This window comes from Ixodes scapularis, unplaced genomic scaffold, assembly GCF_016920785.2.
Source record: "Ixodes scapularis isolate PalLabHiFi unplaced genomic scaffold, ASM1692078v2 PGA_scaffold8__174_contigs__length_109621045, whole genome shotgun sequence".
Classification (NCBI taxonomy): Eukaryota; Metazoa; Arthropoda; class Arachnida; order Ixodida; family Ixodidae; genus Ixodes; species Ixodes scapularis.
Window position 1 is genome coordinate 69,835,606 of NW_024609883.1, and position 10,462 is coordinate 69,846,067.

Genomic DNA, 10,462 nt, shown 5'->3' on the forward strand with positions numbered 1-10,462 from the left:
TCTGCAGTTCGATGAAAACATCTTGGTATCTACCCAAGACGTTCTGCAGTGAGGTGGAGGTCACGGCGTTCACTCCAGAAAGGGAAATGTCCAACGGTGCAAACCAGTCCCTGCCGAGGAGACTTGCTCCTTGTCCTTTTACGACACGCAGAATGAGTTAAACTGGTTGCGTTCTTGCGGCGGTTGTTTTCAGGACGTTAACGTGAATATAACCGAGAACTGGCAACCTTTGCCCTGACCAGGTGTACAGTTGCTTCTCTTCAGACTGCAGTTTCGCTGTTCCTTTAGACCGTAGTCTGCAAAAGGTTACTTCACTGATGAGCGACTTCCATTTGCAAGGTTTTACCGTCGATGGTGAGGGTAATCTGTAAATGGGATCGACTTGGTGATCCATCGTACGTTTTGGTAGAGGGTGTATAGTTCTGCATCATGGCCAGCACTCGACTGACTCACTTGATGAGTCTTCTTGCTTTCTCCTCGTCTTTTCTTTGAGATACAAGCCTTCTCAAGATGACCAATTTTTTTTTGCAGTAATTGCAGGTGCTCTTGCGATAGCGACAGTCTTCCGGTCGTTGATTATCGTTGTTGCACCTGTAGCAGCGATTTTGAACCTGGTTTTTCGGCTTTGCCGTTGATCCAGAATCGCGTTGTTTGGAGGAGTTTTGATGGATCTTGTCGAAATCGTCTCTCATTTTTGACTGATGAGTTGTCGTTGATTCCATTGCCTTAGCCAAATCAAACGCTTTCTGGAAAGTAACGGCTCTTTCAGAGGGTAATCGCTGCTGGAGGTGAACGTCTCGAAGGCCACATATGAAGCGGTCGCGTAGTATAACGTCCAGTGGAAGAACTTTAGATGTTACTAACTGTTTTACCGACGCTTGCTGCATGGTGCTCCCGGCGCCAGTTGCCGATTGTTGGGTTGTGGAGCCGCTCGGCGCTTGTGCGGTTGTCGTGGCAGGTTCCACGGTCGTGACCGTTGTTGTGCCGAAGTTGCAATCTTTTGCAAGAGCTCGCAGAGCATCGAAGTATTCGGGAATGGTTTCGTGAGACTCCTGATCACGCTTGTGAAATCGCCATCTCCCGAGTAGTTCCGATGAACCAGACTCAAAATGGTGTGATAGACGTTGCATAACATCGTCGTAGGAGACCCCAGAAGGCACTTGTGGGTGAAGTAAATCCCGAACTTTGCCGTAGATTTCCTCCCCACATAGGCTGAAGAGTAGCGCTCGCTTCTTTGACGGATCTGTGACGTCGTTGGCTTCGAAATAAAATTCGAGCCGTTCTTTCCAGGACGTCCAACTCGTACCAGGAGTGTAGTCCAGTATTCGACCTTGCGCCATCCTCGCTGAACCATTCAGGTTTATCCTCGTCGCCAGTGTTCAGTGATGGTCTAGCCCTGGCGCATTGGAATAAATTGGTGATCGTGGCGATTACTAGAAAATAGGTGAAATTAGTGCAATACTTACGGCTGAAAATACTGAATCTCCTTTTTTATTTCTATTTCTCGGGAGGGGGGTAGTGCGTTTTGGGAACAGTATTTGACGCTCCACCTCAATATAGACAAACTGTGACGTAAACGACTAATGAAATAAAATGGCACGTTTACAATTCTCTTGAATGCCGAATGAAAGCGCATCCCTTGAAAAGGAGGAGGGTAGGGTGCGGAGGGAGGGTACCCACCTTCCCCACCGTACCCTCCCCTCCTCATCTCCCGCTCCCATTCCTTTTAGCGAAGAATTTTCGTTAAATTTTCCTCTAAATTTAGCGGACAAATTTACCCGCTGTATTTAGCGGGGAAACGTCCCAAAATGGAACGCGCAGTTACGCCGACGCCGACGCGCAATTCCAGGTTGAGCGGCGACGCCGACGGCGACTCCGCTCAACAGGAAAACGGGCACCCTAGAGCTGCGCTCTAAAAAATTATACCCGGGTGCAACAGGACAAGAAATGACGTTCTTGTGCACCGTTTCAAACCGAAACTAAGCCTGCGAAGAGTGCCCGTGACGTTGATCCTCTGTTCTGCGCTTGCGCCGCTCAGCTTACGTCACCGGAAGCTCGAACACGCGGGTTGTGAAGCCATCAAAACAAAATGAGAGCCCCTCAACCCTTTCCCTCCCTTCCCCCCCCCCCCCCAGACACACACACACACACCGCCACACATACCTGATAAAAGAAACGAGACTAAGGCAGGAGCAAGTTGCAGGTTGCCATGTTAACGTACTATTTCTAATTTCTTGAAAAGTTCAGGTTCTGTAAAGCCTGGTCGAGCTCACTCGCTGGCTGTGCCAAATGATACCGAATGCCGAAAAAGCAGGTTGAAGGTGAAAGCAAAGTATGAGTGGAGTGACATTTCAATATATCCCTCTGAATACCGTTATGCGTATATTAGTTATAAATATCAAATGTATACAAATAATGCTTAGACACGAGCTTTGAAACCACAGCTGAGAAGGCAACAAAATGTTCAAAAATCGTCAAAACTAAAAAATAGTAGGAATCTTAGAGCTATAGGAGTCTTGTAATGCGCAGTGGACATTCCTTTGACGTAAAAATAACAACCTGTTTTTCAAGCAAGGAACATAAATGATACTAGGGCGCCTCAAGGTGCCTCAAGGTGGACCCGATGCTTGTGGTTATATCAATCGTAATTTCGAAAATTCTTTTTTTATGAGTCCGACAGATGAGTGTGAAGTTCTCGCGGTTTTTAAAAACCTAAACAACTGCAAAAGTCGAGACGTAAATGATTTCAATATCAAACCGATTAAGTATGTCGTCGATATATTGACACCTGTGTTAACGTATATATTTAATCTATCACTTTCTTCCGGTGTTTTTCCTAAAGCAATGCAGCGCGCTAAGGTGGTCACTTTGTATAAAGATGGCGATAAAAATATGTTTAAAAATTATAGACCTATTTCATTGCTATCCATATTCTCAAAGGGTCTTGAGAAAATAATTCATCAGAGACTTTATTCCTACCTAGAGAGACATTCTGTTATTTCTAATAGTCAGCATGGCTTTCGTAAGCATCGGTCAACAAAATCAGCGCTCTTAGTACAAAAACAGCAGATCATTGAAAGCTTTGAAAACAAGGAACTTATTTTGGGTATATATATCGATTTTTCGAAAGCGTTTGACTTAATTAATCACACAATATTGCTGGACAAGTTAGAACGTTATGGTATTCGTGGAACTGCTCTGAATTTATTTAGATCTTACCTGCAGTACCGTACACAATTCGTTACCATTAACAACTATATTTCAACCACTCAAAAAATTGAAACCGGAGTACCTCAGGGTAGTGTGCTCGGGCCACTCTTATTTATTATTTTTATTAATGATATTGAAAATAGTGTACCACAGGCAAACCTTGTTTCTTATGCTGACGACAGCGGATGAAATAGAGAGCACGGCAATAAGATTCCTTTCAAACATCGATTCGTGTGACGAAAGTAAACGGGCTAAAAATAAACGCGGAAAAAACTAAATGTGTGTTATTTCGACCACGAAATAGACAAGTACCTAATTTGCTTCAAATAACTTTAGGGTCTTCAACACTTCAAGTGGTAAAGTCGGTAAAACAATTGGGCGTTTATTTCACTGAATCGTTGTCATGGAATGAGCACGTTGATTACATACATAAAAAAGTTCGCAAATCCATTGGTTTCCTTTGTAAGAATCGGGATGCCTTTCCAACAGGTGTTAAATTACTTTTATATTATTCTTTAATTTACACTCACTAGGTGTATTGCCATTTAGTTTGGGGCCAAACAACGATACAAAATATAACAAAACTACTGCTAACCCAAAAGAGGGTTCTTCGAATTATCGCAAATGTACCCTTCTTGCACCCTTCTCGGGAGCTCTTTCTTAAACATAACGTCCTTCCTATTGACCACTTGTACCAATTTCGCCTGCTGGTGATGTATAACATGGCATTAAAACATAATATTTCTTTCATTTTCGCACTGTCGGGCTTAGCAAAACTAGACCATAAATATGTCACACGTCATGGCGAAATTTGGAGCGTTTCAATACCTCGTACGAATTGCGGCTTTACATCATTAAAATACGCATTACCATCTTTACTTAATAAACTCGAAGCCAATGGTATCAGCATCTATGGGACATCAAATCGGATGTTGGCGAAAATCATATTACAGACAGCATAATTTTTACCTCTTGTGCCTGGAGTTTTTGTATCTGTGGTGAAACTTTTTTCTACTTTAAAAATATTTGTTTTGATGCATTCAAGCTGAGTGCAACAATGTGAATAGTCGTTATTGTGTTTTAGTGCCACTTTTTGTGTTTTCGTTGTGTTTCCAGTGCTGCTTTCCCGCCAAAGTGTGTTAGGGCGCCAGGACCTCGTCAAGCTGCAACAGCAGCTTTTTGTCCTGACGTCCTCCCTTTTTGTACCAACCAGAATGGGAAATAAAATACATTATTATTATTATTATTATTATTATTATTATAACATGATTTCTGAAGAAAAAAAATTCCATGGCAATCATGACTTAGAATTTCGCCTTCAAATGCTCTTTGAAAGTGACTGTTTATAACCAATACTGGAATAATTTGTCGTTTTTTTTTCAACAGGAATATAAATTTATGGAACTAGGACCCCGTATTTCGTTACTTTTTTAAGTAACGTATTCTTTTACTTTGAAGGCCAAGTAACGGTATTTCGTTATTTTTTGAGGAGTAGCGTGAACAACAACGTTCAAACAGCCTCGTTCTAATTTTAACCTGAGTATGCATCCATCGCGACAAAGACAGATGGGGAACCTGAAAAACAACTAAACAGTATGAAAGTACGGGAGCGTTTGTCGCTAAACACGTCAGTCAAACTCTACAGCTGGGAATGTGCGTCACCCAGTGAACACAACAAGGTTCGTTTGTTAAACATATTAGAATCGAACACAGCCCAAATAAAATCACAGAGGTTGAAACGCGGGAAGCCACTGAACCTACTGTACACTTCAAACTTCAGAAGTAGATGAAACAAAAGAGAGAGTGGAATATCTGCTTCATTAGCTCGTCCCGAAGTACAGCAATGCCGTTCATTGGGGCAGGTTAGTAGAACGCGTCCTTCAGCGTCGCTGGAGGTGTATTTTCAATAAAGCGTGGAAACATAACTGATGAAAATTTCGAGAAACAGCTACTGCTTAAGTGCAACGACTACTGAAAATAAAACAATAAACCATAAAACAAAGACAGTCATGCATTTGGTCGTCAAGGTAGCGAGATTAGGAACTTGCTACTTTTCAGGCAGAGTAACGCGTTCCTTTTGAGAATAGGGAAATAGTAACGTATTTGGTTCCTCTATTTGCCTAACGTGTACATGTCTGATTTGAGGTGCCTCAGCACGATGATTCTCTGGCCTTCTCTAGCTGTCCGGTGTTACAGCTGTTAGAATGCGGGCGACCAATTTTAATGGCAGCTTAAAACAACACGGCGCCTGGTGTCTTATTGTACTGCTTTGGTGTTTGTGATTCGTTCGGTGCTTTTATTGGCTAATATAGCAGTCCGGATGAGTGTGGTGCGATTATTAGATGCGCGGGAGTTGTTCCTTTCAGCGTTTCTCGAACCTCCAATCCGCGTAGCTGCACTCGAACTGAAGCGTAATGTTTACTTATCTCAGATGACCAAAACTTGCTAAATGGTGAAGTAGATTTTATTTAGTAAGCGACATAACCAATCCAGCACTACAAGTGTGAAGCCAATACCTCATATAAGATAAAACTCGCACACGACGTCATTATTAGTGATCGCAAATGTGCTCCAAGCAGCGGACCCGCTGAGGCTCGATGAGGGACGCTGCCTCGCTCCGGACGCTTCCCTTTTGGCGTCGAGGCATGCTGGCGTCTCAATGCGGAGCGCGAGTTAGTCTGCTTCGTGAACAGGGGTTGCAGGGACTTCAGAACGCTGATCTATGATTCGCTCTGATGAATGGACAGTGGGTAGACCTCAATGCTAGCTGCCTTAAGGTCTACCCATTATCCTTCTAATCGGAGCCAATCATATCTCGGCCTTCTGACCACACCGCAAGCCCTGTGCAAGAAGCAGACAACCTTGCGCTCCGCACAGTGATGAGACTCCGGGAGAGACGCTGGCGACGATGATGACGCAAGATAGGCGAAGTTGCGTGCATTCACAAGTGCTGACGTTTGGAGATGAAAGAGCATGAATTGTCATCTAAGAGGCATCGGTGAAGCTCGTCAGCTACAGCCCGCCCGCGATGTCCACAGCGGCGCCCGTCATGAACGAGCTTGTCTGATTCACCAGATTCACCAGCTCTTCCTGAAGCGCAACACTGCCCTTCATTTGAGTGCGTCAGTAGAACGACTCTATAGCGTCGCCGGAGATGTATTTTCAATGAAGCGAGAAAACGTAACTGATGAAAGCTTGGAGAGGCAGGTACCGCTTAAGTACAACGACTACTGAAAAGAAAACAATAAACCATAAAACAAAAGCGGTTGTGCGTTTAGTCGTCAAGGTGACGAGAATAGTAACTCGGTACTTCTCAGGTAAAGTAGCGCGTTCCTTTCGAGAATCGGCAGCAAGTAACGTATTTAGTTAAATTTTTTTTGGCTAACCTGTGCATGTATGGTTTTGAAGTGCCTCTGGCGCAAAAAAAAATTCTCCGGCCTTCTATAGTTGTAAGGTGTTACAGCAGGTAGAATACGGGCGTCCAAATTTAATGGAAGCATCAAGGAAAACTAAAGCGGTTCTGTATTTCAGGAAAAACGCTTAAATCGTCTTCATTTGGGCTCCAGCATCAGGCGCATCGAGATTATTTTTCAGTTTGGTGCACGGAGGGAACAAAAATTAATTTTCTAAAGTGCCGCCGAAGCCCTTCCTTCCTGGGGGTGACGTCACACTGGGAATTTCCGGAATTCCTGCTCTCGCGCATCTTCGACGCCTGTAAAGCTATGCACACGCACTCTCGCTATTTTGAAAAAGGTCAAAAATAGACGTAACGACTGCCGTCAGTACGGAAAAATACAAGTGGCAAGCTTGCAATTGCACACGCTGTAAACACGAGCGACACTCGCTTGGCGGCTCACAGATCCTAGTATGACGTCACGACTGACTGGTCGGAGGTTTTTCGTGTCCTCTCGCCTTTAGTCACATCTTCGGGAAAAAAAGAAAAACAAGAAAACGAACGTGATATTCAGATTCACGGCAAAAATGCGCCAAAATTCACCTCTATCTCATTTTTTTGTTTTTTTTTTCTGTTTTTTTTTTTAAGAAGAAATAAACAGCGAATTAGCGTGTTTTTATGAAGAGGTTTTCTGGCAGAACATTGAGAGTCGCACAGTTGAGCAAAACTGGTAGCTATATTAAAGTTTAAGATAGACAGAGAATATTCCTGTTGTTTTTACTAAGACGTAAAATGTCTCTCCATGGTATGACACCAGCCTGAGGCGCCTGGGGAATAAGACAAAAACGTCTATTTAGGCGTGCCAGCTACCGTGCCAGTCCCTCCGACAGGCAGCCATACCAGAAGTGCGAAACAGAGTATAAACAAAAAGTTGCTATAACTAGAAATTCTTACTACCAAATCACTCTCCCGAATGGGTTGCGTGCAAACCCCAAAACATTTTGGACAATAATAAACCCTAAATCAGCTGATGCATTAAGCATTATTGATATTTCAGGAAATTTCCAATAACTGAGCTTTTAATGTAAAAAGTGTTTGAATAATTTAATGTGCATACCGCCCTTTTTAGTGTATATATATTGTACAGTGCACCACGCACGTTTGAGCGTAGGAATATAATAAATAGCATGACAAATCATTGCACCCTGATGTAAATAGTGTACTTTAAGAACTTGGAGTGTATTGCAGGGTGTTCTGTGCAGTGTTTAGTTTATGTGACTACTGTGAACTCTCAAGGAAATGGGCACTAAGCACTCAAGTTCAAAGGAGTAGCCGGCGCTGCTATTGCAGCAGCCAATGTCTCCTTTTTATTTCTTTTTATCAGTTATTAAAGAAGAAAAGAAAGAAGACCTCTAAAGTGCTCGTGTTTTGAATTCTGCTTTTTCAGGAGTATTTTCATGTGAGAATACGGCCCTGCCTGTTTTGGATACGTTTTTTGAGCGTTTTCAAATGTAAAGTATAACGATTCATTCATCTGGTGTTGTAAAACTAATTGATAACTTGAGGTTTTTTCTTCGAGTGGTGAAGACGAAATTAATTCGAAGGTTTTAATGAATATTTAAACGCTATTTCTTATTATTTCCGCAATCGCTTCCCAGTCTTTGCTTAGTCACTCAGTTCCAGTGACTGGAAGGCCGTTGAATTTATCCCGTTATTTAAATATCCATTACAAGCATAGCCTCTAAAATAATTGAACATATACTACATTCGAACAGCATAGGGTTTTAGAGGAAAAACAATTAATTTTTAATTACCAGCATGGGTACCGGAAGGGTCATTCCTGCGAGACTGAACTCGCAGGATTCATTCATGGTATCCATCGTTGTATTAACTTAGGTTCCCAAATTGATGTTATTTTTTCTTGATGTATCCAAAGCGTTTGACCGATCCCACATAAGCGTCTTGTGCAAAACCTTATCTATCTAAAATTAAATAGTAAAATCATCCTCTGGATAAAAGACTGACTTTCATATCGAAGTCAATACACATTCGTAAACTCTCATAGTCCAACTTCTATCCTTGTTCCTTCGGGTGTATCTCAAGTGTCCGTCCTTGAACCCTTGATTTTCTTAATTCATATTAATGACCTACCTTCATGTATTTCCTACCGCATTCGTATTTTAGCAGACGACTTGGCTCATAAAGCTTAAAGGGATACTGAACCAAGGAATTTAGTGTCCATAATAAGTGGCGCACGTTTTTTCCACGAGCCAGCAGCCGCCGGTGTGTGCGAGCACACGCTACAAAAATGACGTCAAAGACCTCCATTCGCGCTTAAGAGGACAGCGAAATGTATGGGCTTCGGACCAAAGGAGAATGAAGACAAGTTTTTCATCTACACAGTGGTGCCTGGTGTAAAAAGTAAGCGATGAATTGGTCTAACAAGCACCTAGCTTTCACTTGTAGAGATGAAAAGCCTGTCTTTATTCTCCTTTAGTCCGAAGCCCTTGCATTTCACTGTCATCTCAACCACGAATGGAGGTCTGTGACGTCATTTTTGTTGCGTGTGCTCGCGCACACCGGCGGCTGCTGGCTGGTGGAAAGAACGTGCGCCACTTATTATGGGCACTAAATTCTTTGGTTCAGTATCCCTTTAAGGTGCAACCCCACCCCTGGTTAGTGTGATTCTGAACCAACAGATGGCGGTGGGATCGCCTTCCAGGCTTGTACATCAATGCGAGAAATCGTGTGTGGTGGCGCTTCGACACAGTTGAATATTCTCCTATATCGAGAATTTGACATCCCTGGTCCCTTGCTTGGTTTTCTCTGCACGAGCTTTCTTTGGAACGCGCAGGGCTGCGCCAGTTCTCGTACAAGGGGGCCAGTTGCCACGCTCCGAGCTCACGCCTCCAGCAAATGTAGGCAGAACAAAATGCGAAAATCGTCCTGAGCCAAATGGCGAGACACATGCACAACAAAACTACCGACGCGTTGAAAAATATAAAATTGCCTGTGCGCCGTTATCGGAGATTTCAGAGGCCAATGACACATATTACAATGTGATCAGATTTATACTGATACGAATGAAGTTGACGAGAGGACGAACAGTGAACTGAAAAATAAAGATTTAATCGGCGAACTTGTTCCAAAAAAAAAAATTAAACAAAGAGCGTCGAGGCAGCAGATAAGCAGGCGGCGATTCGGCAGCGTAACAAAGAGCGAGAGCGAGACTGACTCGACAAGGTCGCTGGCAGCTGCTTATCTAGAGTGCGTCACGTCACCATCTCGAAAGCTCGGCAAAGAAGTTCGAGCGTCGCGCGTTCGGGGCGAGGATGAACCGGCACTTTCGAGGACAAGAAAACAGGGCGAAAGTTCCGTCTGGTGCAAGAATGAACGCGAATCTTCCAGAAGTCCGTGACCGAGCGTTGCTTTCTCGGCTCTGCGGGCGGCAATATGACGGGCCGGCCCTTTTATCGTGCACGTGTCTGGATCTTTGTGGATTTCCAGCAATACGTGATGACGTCATAGTTTGGTTTCCAAAATTCTAGCTTGAGGAATAAACTACCTAAAAGAAAAGACTTTTTTTGCGGTCAGGTGTCTCATTTAGGTAGCTGGGTGTTTATTTTGACCCAAACCACGAGACTGGAAAAAACAAAAAATGACACTCAGGTTTAGATGTTGAGTTTGGTAAACCCAAAGTAGGACTGGTGCGGGGGTCATAATAAAAAATACCGAGGTTAAAAATAAAGTCACAGCAATAAAGAATAATTATTAACTTTAATACGAATTCGGTGATAATTGCAATGACTGACCATGCAAAGATTCTGGGTCTGTTGATAGCTTTTGCACATAGTTTAA